Source organism: Rhinolophus hipposideros, assembly GCF_964194185.1.
Source record: "Rhinolophus hipposideros genome assembly, chromosome: 2".
Taxonomy (NCBI): domain Eukaryota; kingdom Metazoa; phylum Chordata; class Mammalia; order Chiroptera; family Rhinolophidae; genus Rhinolophus; species Rhinolophus hipposideros.
The window spans coordinates 80,963,067-80,979,988 of NC_138048.1; positions in this window are offsets into that span (position 1 = coordinate 80,963,067).

Here is a 16,922-nt window from a genome sequence, read left to right on the forward strand (position 1 = left end):
AAGAATGTTCTTGACGCAGACTCGTACAAAACAATAAGTGAATTTAATTGGATACTGGTTTTATACATTTACAGGGTACATTTCTTTGGCTACTTGCCCAATAAAAAGTGGGATTTTTAATCTGAAGTTGCTGTGGGCATTCATTTAAAATGTCTTTGGCTATCAGTGACTTGGATGACCTTTGTCACTGTGTTCTACACAACAGGCTTTTACATAGGCACCTTTCATGCTACTAACAGGAAAACTCTGTGGTCCATCTTCTGCATACCGCTCCTCATTAAAAGCAAATTCAGCTTGTCCCACAATGCCTGAGCTGGTACCTGTCTCCCCTAAGGCCCTTCTCTGTTTTACGGGTCAGCGTTGGCGCCCCCATGCATGTTGTTGTCACTGTGTATTAATGGCCTGGGTTAAGATCCATGTTTTGTACTCAAGAATGTTGGGTCTCCCATGTTAAGGTGAGATGAGTGGTAGGTAGTCGCACCTAGATGAAGTTTAGTCTGAGTATGCCATCAGGCCTCTCATAGCCTTCTTCATCTCAGGGTGGGGCCATCCTCCAGGGGAAACTCTGATCTACCACGTGATGACCACTGCTTTATTCCCAGCGGAAACTCATTGTCTTTCCCTGTTCTGTTTAAAACTCTCCATCCACAAAAACAAGAGTAATATGTATTTGCACATAGTACACTGTGACATACTGGGAGTGCCTCTGCTGGATTTCGACCATTATAACTGGAGACCTTTATTAGCATTTGATCATCAAGTTTTATGGTTACACAGTAATCAGTTGGCCAGAAGCTGTACACTACGTGGTCTGATGGCCCAGTAAAAAGTGTATCCTGGAAATTCCTAAGTTAATGATATCCTTTAGTAGTAGATGTAATCTGAAAAATAAGAGACAAAGGATACTAGAACATTCCATTCAGTCATTAACAATTGGTTCAGTTTATCATAACTGTCCTATGACTAAAATGTTTCCCATAGCAATGCCAGTCAGGTTTGCAGATTTCCACTTGACCTTGTCAGATTTCAAAAGCAGAGGTGGTCTTGGCAAACATGACTTTACCCCATCAGGCATCTGATATAATGGAGCTAAGAGACAATATCCTTCTGTGGCTTTGAGCCTCTCTAGAGGCACCAATGCATAATTGGATTTCTCCTTTTGCGTAATTCATTTACTCATTCCTTTACCCCCCAGGTACTGTTTCTCCTTCTCTCCATGAGTCATCGATTTTTACCCAAACGTTTTTTACCTTTTGAAGGAATGTTAGGTTCAGTCACTGTACTGGTCCAAGCAGCAATACCAGGGTACAAGCATCTCCCCTCAGTCTACTCCTGTTCATGTAGAGTAAGTTACACAGGTACACAGCTAGCGGGCTATCACAACCCCTGGGCCGCACAGCTGCACTCACTGTCACCCTGATTTTGCCAGATGAAGTGAAGGCACAGGCCCTTCGGATTTTGACATAAGATTTAAAGGCATAGTTACAGCTTTTTGCTTAGGAATCATCTCTGCTTCATCCTGTTTCCAGGACCCACAGTGTAGCCCCAGTCCCAGAACCATCCGTTAGGAAAATAAAGTTGAGGTGATGTGGGAAATAACTGCATAGTAATACTAGCATCATTCCCACTCCCTCTCCTCCAACACCCTCCCCCCACCAAAAAAGTAGAGGAATCTATTGAATGGGGAGCCCTCCCTGGCCCCCCTCATGTTGAGTGTGAGCAGGCACTCACGAATTATGTAAACCAGCCCTTCATGCTTTTATCTCCCCCAATTTTTTAGACAGTAAATGTTTCACTGCCCCTTGCTAATTCTCTATCAAACTGCTACTCTGACATGATTTGCCCAGTTGATGTGATAACTCCTTGCCTACTCTTGGGCACTGTGGGCCGTAAAGTGTGTTCCTTAGGCTGATGATTTGTACCTCAGAAGTCCAAATAGTACAGCATCTTCGGGTCCAGTCCTTTCCTAGTGTTTTGAGCATTTGTGTTACTACTGGGTATGCCAAGCCCAGTCCAAAGTAAGTGTCTATTTCTGTCAGGACCCGTGGATAGCCTCTCAGAGCTCCTGGCAGCGGCCCAATGTCTACATGCAAACCATGCATCGGGGTCTTCTCCCTGGCAATCTGCCCACAGCCACCTGCTGCCTCTGTCCTGCAGGCAGGAGAGCTCTAGTTGGCATTTTGTGCCTCTGGAGATACAAGAGGAACATGCGAACGATCATCACATTTCTTCATTGCTGCAGCTGCCCTAGATCCAGGGCCCAGTCGCACACCTCAAGTGAGTGCTCCCAGATATCCCCTCACTCATTCCAATCTCCTTCCAATCTGGGAAGGAGGTTCTTCTGATGAGCATTGACATGTCCTGTTTAATGCATCCCTTAAATTCCCATAGTGATTTCCACAGGGCCATGTCCCATATGGATATCCACTTAATAATCCAGTTTCCACTGTCTTTCTGCCTGAGCAGGTGGCCAAGCACTGCCACAGTCCAAGGGTCAGAGTACACCTGACTTCGGGCTCTAATTGTTCCCTTCCTCTATCTCTGCAAGGAAAACAGATGCAATCCAGCCCCCTGAGCTGATTTGTTCTCATCTTCCTCAAGTAGAGTTTTCCCTTCAGGTGGTCACAGTTCACAGCCTTCCAACAGGATGCTGCCTCTCCACTTTAGAACTGTCATCCGGGGACCAAACAGTTTTTGCTGGTCAGTCGAAAGCAGTTCATAAGACACCACCCACGTGAGTCAGATCTGGCAGCTCCTCAGATGGTTCCAAAGTCAAGGCTAGAGGAAATGAGGCTACTTGCTCATGAACATGATGACAGCCTCCTTGAATTCCTCCAGTAGCCTGTTCCTGAATAAACCATTTCCTTGGGCACTTCTCTTCACTGGCTTCCCTATTGGAGTATTTCTCAAACATCACTAAGATATTATGCGTATTTCAGGTTTCAGATTATTTTATATCCTTCAGTCATAGAGGAAGTTTCAATTAATTGTCTCTCAAATGCCATATGCCTTCTGCTGCATCCGGTCATTTTCTGGCCCCAAATCCCAGTGGTCCCCAGTGGGCAGCATTCCTGGGGCATTGCCATTAGCTCTAGTCTGCGTTACATGTAAGTGGCAAATACTTACAATCAGATCTGAGTATGGATCATAAGGGTCCAATAGTGATTGAGCCACTGCTTGGTGCTGTTGTTAAGGCTCCCATTCAAATACAGCTTTCTCTCAGGTAGTTTTAGGATAGGAGCAAGAAACATTCCCCGGTGTGGAATACTCCTTCAAATTTAAATAACCCAATAGGCGCAGTGCTGCTCTCTTAGTTCCAGGGATGGTGAGGAAGATTGTTTCTTTCCAGTCCTCTGTGGCATATCAGGGATGGCTCCGGCGCAGGTCACGCCTGAGAATTTCATGTTTGGGTGAGCTCTGGGATCTTTGCCGGATATGTCAACCAGCCTGTCTGTGATGTGAGTGACCACTGCTTTTAAGTCGTCCTGGCTTGCTCCTCAGCTTCTGATATTATCCTGACATCATCAATGTAGTGAATATCAGACCAAATTAAGGCAGTAAACTGGTGAGTTCAAATAACCCTGGGGCAATGCAGTAAATGTAAATTGGGAATCTTCCCACACGAAGGCGAACTGTGGTCAGCTCTATTCTGAGGTTGTGATCAAGACAAAAGCATCTGCACGATTCATCTCTGAGTCCCCATCTCCTCTGGCTTGTAGATTTTGCAGGGCGGAAACCATATGAGAGACCGCGACTGTTAGAGGTGGCACTAGTTTCTTCAAGCCTTGACAATCGATTGTTAGCGTCCACCAGCCATCCACCGTTTCCATGGGCCACACAGAGCGAAGGTATGGAGAATTTGTTGGCACCAGCACTCCAGCTCCGAACATGTCATTAATTAAAGTGGAAATCTCTTTTTGTTGACTAGGTATCTAATACCATGTCAAATTGACAACCTGTGTAGGCCCTAGCAAATCTGTCAGTTCTAATTTAGTATGTCCAGTTAATATCTGAAGGGCAAACTTACATGCCTTCCGTTTTACAGTGTAAGGTATAGGAAGCGTTCCCTGGGCAGACATAATACCCATCCCGATAATTTATTCAGGTAACGGAGAAACAACTACTTCCCATAAAGTCTGTTCACACATTCTTTTCATTTCCGTCACCTTTGTGCCATCACTGCTGCACCCCCACATGCTCCCAAGCTAACTGTAGTCCCCATTAGGACCTCGCCAATCGGTTTTTAAATCACATCACATTAGGATCCTGCATCAAGAAGTCCCGGAAAAGTTTTTGTCCACCCCCTGGCCATTTTACCCACACATGCGCACATGGCCCGGAGTCCCCAGCTAGGGATCAGGCCAAGGGACTCTGGCCCTTTCCTCGGTCTTCATCCTGATTAATTTGCCTGACTGACCCTGGGATATTGTGATTTATAAAAAGAAATAGATATTTGGTCTTCCTCGCATTCCTGGCACAGAACTCCTACAAACCTTGGAATTTCCTAAGTGATAAGAGCCAATAAAGTGTTTTATGATGTTAATAGAGTGACTTTTGGAAAGCACCTAAGGGTAGAAATGGTTGCCAGGGGAGCCAACCACGTGATTAGAGGGTTGGAACTTTCAGTCTCCACTCCCCCATCTCCTAGGAGGGAAGAGGGGCTTTGTGTTCAATCACCAATGGCCAATGATGTATTCAACCGTGTGATGGAATAAAGCCTCCATCAAGAAAGGACGGGGTTCAGAATGCTTCTGGGTTGGTACACAGGTGGAGATCAGGTGGAACGGCACACTCAGCGCACGCCAGCCCCTCATCCTCCTCACACACCTGGCCTGTGCATCTCTTCCTCCTGGACAGTCCTGAGTGACATCCTTGCACAGTAAATCTTACTATAGTAGAACTTACTCTAGTAAGTGCAATGTTCCTGAGCCCTGTGAGCTGCTCTAGCAACTTAACAGAACCCAAGATGGGGTTGTGGGAACCTCCCATCTATAGCTGGTACGTCAGAGGCACAGGAAACAACCTGGACTTGCAACTGGCATCTGAAGGTGATAGGGAAGAGGGACAGTCCTGTAGGACCGAGCCCTTCACCTGTACGATCGGATGCTCTCCCCAGGGAGACAGCGTCAGAATTGAGTTGAATCGAAGGACACCATGCTTGTGTGTGAGGATTGCTCTGTGGTGTCGGCAAACCCCCTGACCCCAACACACATTGGAAATCAGGTGCAGAATTGATAGTATTACCCTGACTGGAGGTCAGGTTTCTCATTGTCCTCTTTGCCTTCCAGCTTTTAAAATTCTTCCAAACTAGAGTAAATCGAGTGGATCTGTTTAGGGCCCTTCAGTGTTGGGGCATCAGCAGGAGCTCCTATCAGTGCATTCAGCCTCTAACAGTGCGGCATTAAATTAAGATCTTTGTTTCAACCCCGTCAGTGTCCTCCATATTCATCCTATTTCTTAATAACTTTTAAAGATTTCTGCCCTGTTGAGACTAGTCCCATGACTACCTTCCTTCCTCCTCCACTCTTTTCTTTTGTGAATGCATTCTTTTGTGAAGGGGTCTAATTTTCTTAGTCTAAGGGTAGGCTGAGATAACAATCCTGATATGGTTTCTTGAACTATTGCTTGATTTTGCAGCAATAAGTTTATATGGGGTGCTTATGCAAAAGGGGCTCCCTTAATCACATTGACCTTGGTAAGGGGCATATTAAGTGGACGAACATTCTGATCATCATAAAGCCAGTCCAGCGTGAGCTGTCTCATCTGGGGAGTTCCACTTAGGATTTAAGGAGGGAAACCATCAGTTTACCTTCTCAGGGTAAACAAACGTTACAGTGGTTTTTGTCCAATCCACCACGCCATCTGTCCCTTCAGAAACAACCTGCTATGTGTCTGGATTATGTACAGCCATCTCTGGTTGTTCAACAGTAAGCTGAGGGTCCTGCATCAACCCAACATGTTCTTTTACTCTGCAGTGTTCCAGATCAAGAAGACTGCTCCTGAGTCATTCGTTCTCATAGCCCAGTTTCGTAAATGTTCTTCAGGAAGCGAATGATATCAATCTACAAAATGAGATAGCTCCTTCACACTGTATTGCCTGGTTTAGTAGTTCCTTGGTTTTGCACATCCTCGACCCCCTCTCTTGCACCACCTGGAGTACTTTCTAGGTGACCGCAGGTTGTAGAGGTGTTCTCTGTTGTTCCAGTATAATTTGGCTCTTTGGTAGTGGCCCTGAAACTAGAAACCATAGCTTCGAATGCCCAAATCCAAGTACGGCACTATTCTAGGATCTGCCCCATCACTTTCCTTTTGCTTTCATTTTAGTTATTACAGGTGAAAATAACCAAGGGATTGTATTTTAATTTGTCTCTCATTATTTTGCATTTTTAAAATCTATCCAATGAGCCAACTCTTTGGGAAATGGGGCTAGCATGTCAAAATTCCACTGGTGACCTTTATCTCCAATAATTGATGGCAGTACAACTGCTGTCTCACCTCATTTTAAGAGGTGAGACAATTCAAGTGCAGAGAAGTTATGTAGCTTGTCCAAGGTCACACAGCAAGAGAATGAGAGAGCCAGTATTTGAAATCAGGCCTATCTGACCTCAAGGACCTTTAACAATACTCTCTCCTCTGAATAGATTCTAAACCTTAAAATCAAGACCTTCTCCATGCCAATGGGCATTTCTAACACTATTCCATGTGGATTCCCTTTCCAGCCATACCCCTCTTTTTCACCCTTTGAGATTGGGCAGTCCACTCAATCTTGCTCAGCTTCAGATGTGTGTTGGGGGCCAGGAACATATTCTGGGCTCCTCTTTGGGTCTCTTGTCTGTTCCCACCCAAGGACCTCTACTGGGAAGGAGGTGGCAGTTGAAATAGATCACTGATTCTTCAACTTAGCTGCATGTTAGAATTACCCAAGGAGCTTTAAAAAATACTAATGCCCAAGTTCCACCTTAAAGAGCCTGATTTAATTGGTTTATTTCTGTCTTAGTCAGTTTGGGTTGCTACAACAGAGTATCATAGACCAAATGGCTTATAAAGAACAGAAATGCATTTCTCACCGTTCAGGAAACTGGCAGGTCCAAGATCAAGGTGCCAGCAGATTCCGTTTCTGGTAAGAGCCTGATTCCTTCTTGCTGTGTCCTCACATGGCAGAAGGGGTGAGAGAGCTCTCTGGGGCCTCTTTTATAAGGACGCTAATCCCATTTATGAGGGCTCCACCAACATGACCTAATCACCTTTCAAAGGCCCCACCTCCAAATACCATCACATTGGGGATTAGGTTTCAGCATATGAATTTGGGGGCAAGGAGACATAGACATTCATTCTCCAGCAGTTATAGTGGGTTGAATGGTTGCTCCCAAAAAAGTATGTTCCATTTCCAGAGTCTGTGAATGCAACCTTATTTGGAGAAGGGGTCTCTGCAGATATAATTAAGTTAAAGATCTTGAGATGAGACGATCCTGGATTGTCCCAGGGGGTTCTAAATCCAAGGACGAATGTCCTTAGAAGAGACACTCAAAAAAATAGCAAATTAAAAAAATAACTTGCTGAAAAAAAAGATAAATAAACAAGAAAAAGGAGACACTTAGCGCAGAGACACATGGAGAAGAGGTGAAGGCCATGTGAAGATGGCGGCAGAGATGGTAACTATGCAGCCACCAGAAACTGAGGAGACGGGAAGGGTTCTGCCTTGGAGCCTTCAGAGGAAGTGTGGCCTGACTGGCACCCTGATCCCAAACTTCTACCCTCCAGAACTGCGAGAGAACAGATTTCTGTTGTTTTAAGCCACGGGTTTGTGATCATTTGTTGTGCAGTCTCTGGAAACTATAATAATATGGTTGGGGTGTGGCGTGGGTGTGTATATTTTTAAGGCTCCCTGGGTGGTTCTAATGTGCAGCCAGGGCTGGGAAACACTGGAGTGGGGCATTTCAGAAGCATTTCCCCTGGTAGTGTTCCTTAGCTCAGGACTTAAATAGTTTTTGCAATATCATGATGTCTTAATTATATTTTTATTATCTTTTAGCAGAGTAAATATTGAATGCACTGTGGGAGCAGGCAGGATATATAAAGTTTATAGTAAGGAAATAAAAAGCTCTGTGTATAGGTATAGAGGCGTCTGTATCTTAAGGACCCAGGATGTTTCCTTTAAGGCTGTTTCGGCTGTATCTGCAGGATTGTTTACTATTTCTTTATCTGATTATGAGTTATCCTGCCCCTTTTCTCTCCTGCCTTCTTGTCCCCCTCCTGCTGCCTCTTTTAGGGCACTGTAGTCAGGGGCTCATCAGCATCTCTGGAAAGATAGGCCTGAGGAAGGAAAAGGGACCATGCCAGGTGCACACCTCTGGCTGCTCTGTCTGCCAGGCTGAGGAAAGGTTGAGTGGGTGAGCGGGAGATGGCTACCGTGAGGTTTCTGGTGTTTTGCCCTGGCTCTATATTGCTGGACAAGGCGATCCTGTTGGTAATGTACAGTCACCTTTCCATATAAACCTTGAGGAAGAAAATGGTAGGGAATGTTAAGGGCTATCTGTACTCATGTACTCAGGTAAAGGGAACCTGTTACACCTTTAAGGGAGTGGGGAGTAATGGCACTGACATTTTGAGAGGTTCCTGGGGGCTGGGATTCAACACAAGTCCCACAGTTTCCTGTTCTATTTTTTTTTTTACAAATCTGATAGTTTCTGAAGCCTATGATTTCTCCACCATACTCTGCCTCTTCAGAAATATATATGTATATATATATATAATCTATATATATATAATCAATACCAATATATAACTATATGTAAAAATATATATACCATGTTTCCCTGAATATAAGACCTAGCCAGACCATCAGCTCTAATGCGTCTTTTGGACCAAAAATTAATATAAGACTGGGTATAATATAATATGATATAATGTAATATAATACTGAGTCTTATACTAATTTTTGCTCCAAAAGATGCATTGGAGCTGATGGTCTGGCTAGGTCTTATTTTGGGGGAAATAAGGTATATATAGTGATACATGCTAAAACATGGATGACCCTCAAAAACATTATGTGAAGTGAAAGAAGCCAGACACAAAAGACCACATAGTGTATGGTTCCATTTATAGAGTGTCCAGAAAAGGCGAACTTATTGAGGAGACAGTAGATTAGTGGTAGCCTTGGGCTGGAGATGGGAAACGGGTCTAACTGTGAATGGACAGGAGGGGTTGTTTTGCGCTGATGGAATTGTTCTAATAGATGAAAATGATGGTTGCATACCTTGGTAAATTCACTAAAAATCATGAAAGTATACACTTACAATTATTTTATGGTATGTAAATTATACCTCCATAAGCTGGTTTAAACACTTGTATATATAAAATATCTAGTTTAACCTTGTTACTATTAGCGTGCATGTTAAATCTTTAATCTTTAGTTTAACACACTCGTGGCAGAGCCTCCTTTTCTCTGAAGGGGTTGGGCACCTGTCTAATCCTGTGAAGTCACGAAGGAAACATCTGCTCGAGTAACCTGAGGCCCAGGGAGTTTTGTTCACTAGGTCTTCAGGTTAGTTGAGGGACTTTCTTCTGGCAGATAGCTTGGGAAAGTGACACTCGTTTCCTCTCCTGTCAGCACTGTACTGGGATATGTACAAAGGGTTTATTATTATCATCCATAAGAAGATCATTATAACCATGTTATTACTCGATTCTAAGCAGGGCTTCGATTTTAATTCCGGTCTCGGTCAGGATGAACTTGGTTATGCTGCAGTAAAAACCGACACCCAAATCTCGGGTGGTTTAAGAGAACAGTTTTTTGCATACTCACAGGACAAGACTTCGAGGGTTGGTAGGGGGCTCCATGTCGTCCTTACTCAGGAACTCAGGCTGACAATGGCTCCATTATCTAATGACATTGTCAGTACTAGGACAGAAGGAAGGGATGATGGAGAATTATATACCAGATCTTAAATGCTTCTACCCAGTAGTCGCAGCATCTTTTCCACTCATGTCTTCTTGCACAAAGCAAGTCACATGATATCACTTAACTTCAAAGGCGCAGAGAAATACAATTCTCCCTCTGGCTGGGAAATAGAGGGGAACAGGAAGTGGGTGGGCAATACTAATGTCTGCCACACCCACCTTCACCAGAAGAAACAGCATAGTGATAAGGATTCACAGGCTGCCCTCTGCTGGGTGAAAAACCTTCCATTTTTCCTGGGATAGGTTTTCCTCAGAATGTGGCACTTTCAATGCTAACACTAGGAGAGTTGCAGGCCAATTGAGATGGTTGGTCACCCTCGCTGGGTTCTGACCCTGATTACCCCGTTTAGAAAAGCTGCCCCAAACTCTTGTCAGCATTTTAATTAAAAATTAAGGTTACTACAGAGACCGGCCAAAGAGTTCTCAGTGGACCCCAACTCTGAGAGGGATTAGAGTACTTGTCTCCACTGGCAGGAACTTCCTTTGCTCATTCAAAACCCATCACAGTTTTCACCACGTGCATGAGGTTTTGGTTGGTGAGAGATCTTTCTCTGGGTCTGGAGTAGCCACCTCATGATAGGAGAGGTCACACTGTGAATGGGAGGGCGGGGTGGGGGGGGGTGTCTTTGAACTGTTATAGGAGTCTTAGTTCTTCTAAGGTCAGCAATCAAAGGTCAGCTGATTAGTATGCAAGCAGGGTTTATTAGCTTTAGTTTGTGGGAGAGGGAGGGAGGGAGAGGGAGAAAGAGAGAGAGAGAGAGAGAGAGAGAGAGAGAGAGAGAGAGAGAGAAAGTCCTTGTCTTGAGGACTTATAGGTTGCTAGGTGGGGTGAGGGAGTGAAATCTTGATTTAGCAGGAAAAGATGGTGTATGCTCTTCCACAGGAAGGTGTGACCTCCTAAGATGGGTGGAGGTCTGTTGACTCAGATCCTTATCTTGCTGGAGACCACCTCTAGTCATCTGTTGTAAAAATAGATACCGTCGCTGGAGGCAGTTAATCAAAGCCAGTTATGAGCTTTTTCTGTCTGCACTATGGACACCCTCCCACCCCTCCTCCTCTTCCATTTTCTAACTTCTACCTAATAGAGCCACCACCCAAAGGGACCACTGCCCACATTTGAGTACACCTGCATCTCATGGAAGCAGTCTTTCCAAATTCTTTCCAAATTATTTAATAACAAATTATTTCCAAATTCTTTAATAACAATGCTACCGGTTATCACACCTTGTTCCAGGTGCTTACACATGCTATTTTGAAGGTGTTTTTAATCCCTGTGTAGCAAATGAGGAAAACCAGACTGGAGAGGTTACTTCCCAAATTCACAGAGTAGGAAGTAGGGGAAGGGCCCAGTCTAAGACTCTCAAATGCTTTGTTGTGTCCATTCCTGACAGTGAAATGAGACCCCATTTCAAGGGGGCTACTTACAGCTGATGAAGCTTAGGCCTCAGATCCCCTCACTTGCATTGGGCTCTTAAATGTGTTTGTATGGTTATGTTTGTACATTTGTATGTTTGTACATTTGTACATTTGTATCTGTTTGTACATTTTTTCTGGAAGAGGGCTTCCCAGATTTTATCCTTTTCAGGCCCGCAAAACCTGGATTGTCTCCAGATTGCATCAAAACATGTCCTCTATGCTCTTCATCAATTCCTCCTCATGCTTCAGAAGACAAAAGGGCATGACTTTCCTTAGGAAAACTTTCCCCATCTCCCCATGTAGACATTTCCCCCCATTGTACATTTTCAGAGCGAGTTGTGGGAGACCAAAATTGGTCTATTAGAATTTATTTGGCATGTTTGAGCTGCGGGAGGTCAGGCAGAAAAGACCATAACCTCCCCGAGCAAAGAGGAGTATGGAGTTTTATAGGAGGGGGTAACATGAGGCTGTTCCCCCTTCAATGCTTCAGGGTGTTTTTGCTGACAAAGGGTTTCAGGGCATGGCCAAGCCCTCCAGCTCCACACCCCGGCCCCAGGTTCCTGTCCCGACAGCCCAGGCCCACCAAAGCCAGCTGATCACAGAACCCTGGCTTTCAAGATAAGGATTCTGCTCCGGGCCTAAATATGGCTTAACACAGAGCACCATCTACCTATTATTCATAACACCAGAGTTGCAGTTTTAATATTGGCTTATGCAATTCTGCAATTCTGTGATTAGAGTCTGTCTCCCCTGTGAGACTGTCCGCTCCATGAAGGCCGGGCTCTCTCCCCTGTGAGACTGTCCGCTCCATGAAGGCCGGGCCCATGTCCACCTTCACTTGTCACTGTACCCCCACTGCCCACAGGGTGCCTAGTACATGTTCAGATCTCAATAAATGTTGCATAAAATATCAGAATATTGTGTATACTGCATGCATAAACATTTATTTTAGTTAAGTTTATTTTGAAGAATTTGTTGAATCCTTAGAAATAATTGCATATAACCTAAAATTTTACAAAACTAAAGCTGAGTGTCACTGCTCTAGGTTAATATCTAGATGTTGTATCTAGATATATCTAAATAACATAGGTTAACATACATATACTCTAGTGGGGTCACCATTTCTGCCTGGGACATGAAACCTCAGTTGTCCAAGAATCTGAAAATATCTCATATTAGCTCCCACAGTTCCTTGAAATACAGATAGGATAAAGCTCAGTAACTTAATAAGAAAGGGGCGTGTTCTTTGGTTCTTTCTTTCTTCCCAGTGGAAAGTAGACTTGGTGGTAAAAGTGGTAGAAGTCTTGATGGTTATTGCCAAACTAATTCACTTGGCTTTGAACTGTCTGACTCTAGAGCAGGGGTGTCCAAACTTTTTTCAACATTTTTCACCAAGGGCCATATGCAGTAAAATATACAAACAGCTGGGCCACTCACTAGAGATGAAGCACATATTGCCTTACCTGGTTTATTTAAGTAAACTAAATATATTTTTGGAATTTGCTGCGGACCAATAAAAAATAGATTGCGGGCCACAGTTGGCCAGCTGGCCGCAGTTTGGACACCCCTGCTCTAGAGCCTATTCTAAGCTAGGCTTTCAAAGGCAACCACGTTTAGAAGAATTTAGCGGAACTCAGAGGGAACCTGCTCTCTGGAAGCAAAATGGCTGTGGCAATGACCCTACATAGGTGGGGATGGATGTTAACTCCAAAACTTATTGAGTGACCACAGGCAAAGTTCTTAATCAGTCTGTCCCTCATGTCAAGTTAAGAAATATCCAGGCTGGCCGGGTGGTGCAGGTGGTTAGAGCTCTATGCTCCTAACTCCGAAGGCTGCCGGTTCGATTCCCACATGGGCCAGTGGGCTCTCAAAAACCAAAAAAAAAAAAAGAAATATCCAAACCTGTAGAGAATTTTTACAAAAGTTTATTTGAGCCAAACTGACAACATATGCCAGAGCGCAAGATCTCAAATGCTCAGGAGAATAACAGTTGTGCAGTTTCTTTTCTGCATTTGAAATTAAGAAGGGAATGTGAAGATTACATGGAGGTGGAAGAAAGCAAGGTGGGGATTGGATTACAGGATAGTTAAGATGATGTGCTCTCTTGAGAGTGGTCCACTTTAGAAGGAGAGGTCTGAAAGGGTGGTCAGTTATTATTATAGTAGGAGGAGTCTGAAAGGGAGCTTTTCAAAGGTATGTTAACCTAGATGCACAGAAACAATGGACATGACTCGATTAAGGCAAAGATAAGCCTTTTAGTAAAGACATTACAGGCCTGGGATGTGACTACCCACCATAACCTTCCCAGTTAGAGATTCACGATCGTATAAATCCTGTGAGGTTACTTTCCATAGAACCCCATTTTTCATCCACACTCAGTTTCCTTATCTGTAAAATGGGAATGATAACAGTAATTACCTCATAAGGCAGGTGTGAGGACTAAGCAAGGCAATACATGTGAAAGAGCTTAACACTATTGCCAATTGCATTATAAAAAGTAGCAAAAATTAGTGATTATTATGATTATAAATAGTCAACTGTATAATCAACCATATAATGTTGATAATATTGTTGATATGTTGATAGTACCAAAGGGGATTTGAGATAGTATATTTAAGATGCTTAGCATATAGTCCTTTGTATATAGTAGGCACAATTGCTGTTATTACCAATATAGAATATTCAAAATAGAAAAGGATCCTTCTCCCCACAAAAAAGGCAAATAAATGAATAGAGATAAAGATATTTCCATTTAGATGGGGTAGTGATAATATTTGTCATCATACATTTGTAGAGCAAGGACTACTTCATACAGTAATAAAATATACTAATCCTTTCTCCACTGCTTTAGCTGAGAATTTATTCCCTTGAGCAGGCTTTGCAAACATTTGACCTTGAGACCTCACCCAATTTGAAATCCTGTTAAAAAGTCTTTCACTTGATGTAACATCAATAACAAAAAAAGAACTAGAGTTAATGGAATACATAACAAGTGATAAAAGAATCATAGGGTATGATCTACTGTTAAAAGAGAGATAAAAGGATAAACTATTGAGTCTTTCCAGAAGAAAAAATTGAAGAGACTCATTATTTTAGAAACCCAAAATAAACATTGATTTTTGAGAACAGAAGACTGGAGTTCTGGCCTTTACCTTTGTCCTGGTCCTTTAGCAGCCTTTTAACTTCCTAACACTGGAGTAGAACTTACAAAGTATGAGGAGAAATAACAAACAATTGAAACGGTTGTCATTTTAGTTCTTCAAAATAGTTCATAAGAAACATTTAAGAGTTTCCCATTTACTTTCTGCAGAAGACTATAAACAATGAAATAATTTTGGTTGGACCAATTCCTTCTGGGTTTCTGTGGCATTTCTTTATTGCTCATTAATATACACCTCACCACTGATATTAATTATTAACTTTCCCTGGTAATAGTTTTACCATACCACAAGGCAAGCAGGGCGCTGCAAATCCTGGGACTCACAGCACCACAGTAGGTGATTCAATTCAGTTAGAACCATATGTATTTTAGGAGTATTGCTACAGTAATAAGGAACATCTTTTATTGAAATAACACATTATAGTGTTCAGTGTACTTCCACATACACTGACTCATTTGACTGGTTACAAGGATCCAGTACAAGAAGCTCTGTTAGGCAAGTTATTATGTGCCTCTCTTCCAATCTGTAAAATGGAGCTAACGCTACTTTCTTTATCACAGAGTTGTCTTGTGGCTCAAATGAAAACATACGTATGCATGGGAATGCTTTGCAAACTGTAAAGTTCTATGTAAATAGAAACCATCATTGAAAAGTAATATTAAAGATGAGGAAACAGAGGCTGTGAGATGTCCCTGGACTTGGTAAAGGTGACTGGGCAGGTCATGGCAGAGCTGGACTCCAGCATTCTTCCAAAAAGACGTATGTAGGGAATGGACGCCTGTCATTCTTTTTGGCCACCCAGCAGCTGAACCCCTTTGCCTATGTTTTGAAGACTCCCCTCTCACCCCTGGCCCACCCTTTGGAGGCCTACCCCTCCTCTCATTACTTAAATGGAAAAAGGCCACTCCTTTTCTTAGCCTCCCCTAAGCTGAGGGACAGGCTGTGACTTGGGCCCCAGCAACCTCCAGCATCTCCCTCATGCCTTGGATTGGAAGCTAGAGAAATGAAGAAGGGGCTGGGCCCACGTGGCTCCAGTGGTGAAGTCCACCGCTGATTTCTGGTACTACAGGCTGCGGTCCTCACTGAGCCCCCCTGTGGAGTGCTTTGAAGGGGGGGGGGGTTTCCAGACAGCGACATCCCAAATTTGGCTCTCTGGCCTTCCTGGAGAGTCTGTGAACTGCCCAGTATCTTTTAAACCTGCACCTCTCAAACTGTAAGGTACACACAAATCACCAGGTTGTGTGAAATGTAGGTCTGAGACCAAGAAGGTCTGGTTGGGTCTGAGATTCTGCATTTCAGTCAAGCTCCCAGGTGATGCTGGTGCTGTTGGTCCATGGACCCCACTTTGTGTAGCGAGTCTTTTATTTTTATTTTATTAGTTTCAGGTGTACAAAACAACGTTAATATTAATAGACATTTGCACCCCTCAAAAGTGATGTGTGGCAATCTTAACTATATTTGTTTTCAGCTCAAACTAACTTAGTGATACTTACATAGTGTGTCATCAAAAATGGGAAGGCAGTGTTTATAAATAAAACAATACCAAAACACACAAAGGAAAATTTCCAGCTTTTCTGGAATTATAACTATCCATTGTATTCTAGAAAAAAAAGAGATGATATTCAATTTTAAAAATTAAGGTGAATTCAAATTGTGTTGAGCGATATTTTATTGTTCTGTAACAGCCCTAGAGTTAAGTGGAGGCACAGTGCTGTATCATAAAACCAGATTTGGAAATCACTCTATGAGGCAGTTACATCTTCAGTTGCATGACTAGAATGGAGGTATAAGGGGTGTGGGAGGCAGGAATAATAACTTCCTGGCTAAATTTACTTTCCTGGAATCCCTTCCTCACACACTCCCTGTCTCTTTAAGTAAATAAAACAAAGAGATAAAAGTTGAGCTAGATAAAGGCAGAAGCATAGCAGTCCTCCAAAAATATAGTAACATTTGTCGACAATAAAAGCCTAAAGACTAGTGTCTAAGTCATCTTGGTTTGCCATAACAAAATACCATAGCCTGGGTGGCTTAATCAACAAACATTTATTTCTCACGGTTCTGGAGGATGGGAGGTTCAAGGAGCTGGCAGGTTCTGTTCTTGGTGAGAGCCCTCTTTCTGGCTTGTAGATGGCAGCTTTCTCCTCACAGATGGAGAAGGAGCTCTGGTGTCTCATCCTCTTCTTATAAGGACACTAATCCCATTTTGGGGGCCCTATGATCATGATCCCATGTAAACCTATTTACCTTCTCAAGACCCCACCTCCTAATACCATCACTTTGGGGGTTTGGGTTTTAACAGAAGACTTTTGTTGGGATATATACATTCAGTCCATCACAACTAGATAAAGATTCTTCTAGATAAATGATTTAGCTTCCTTGTCAGGA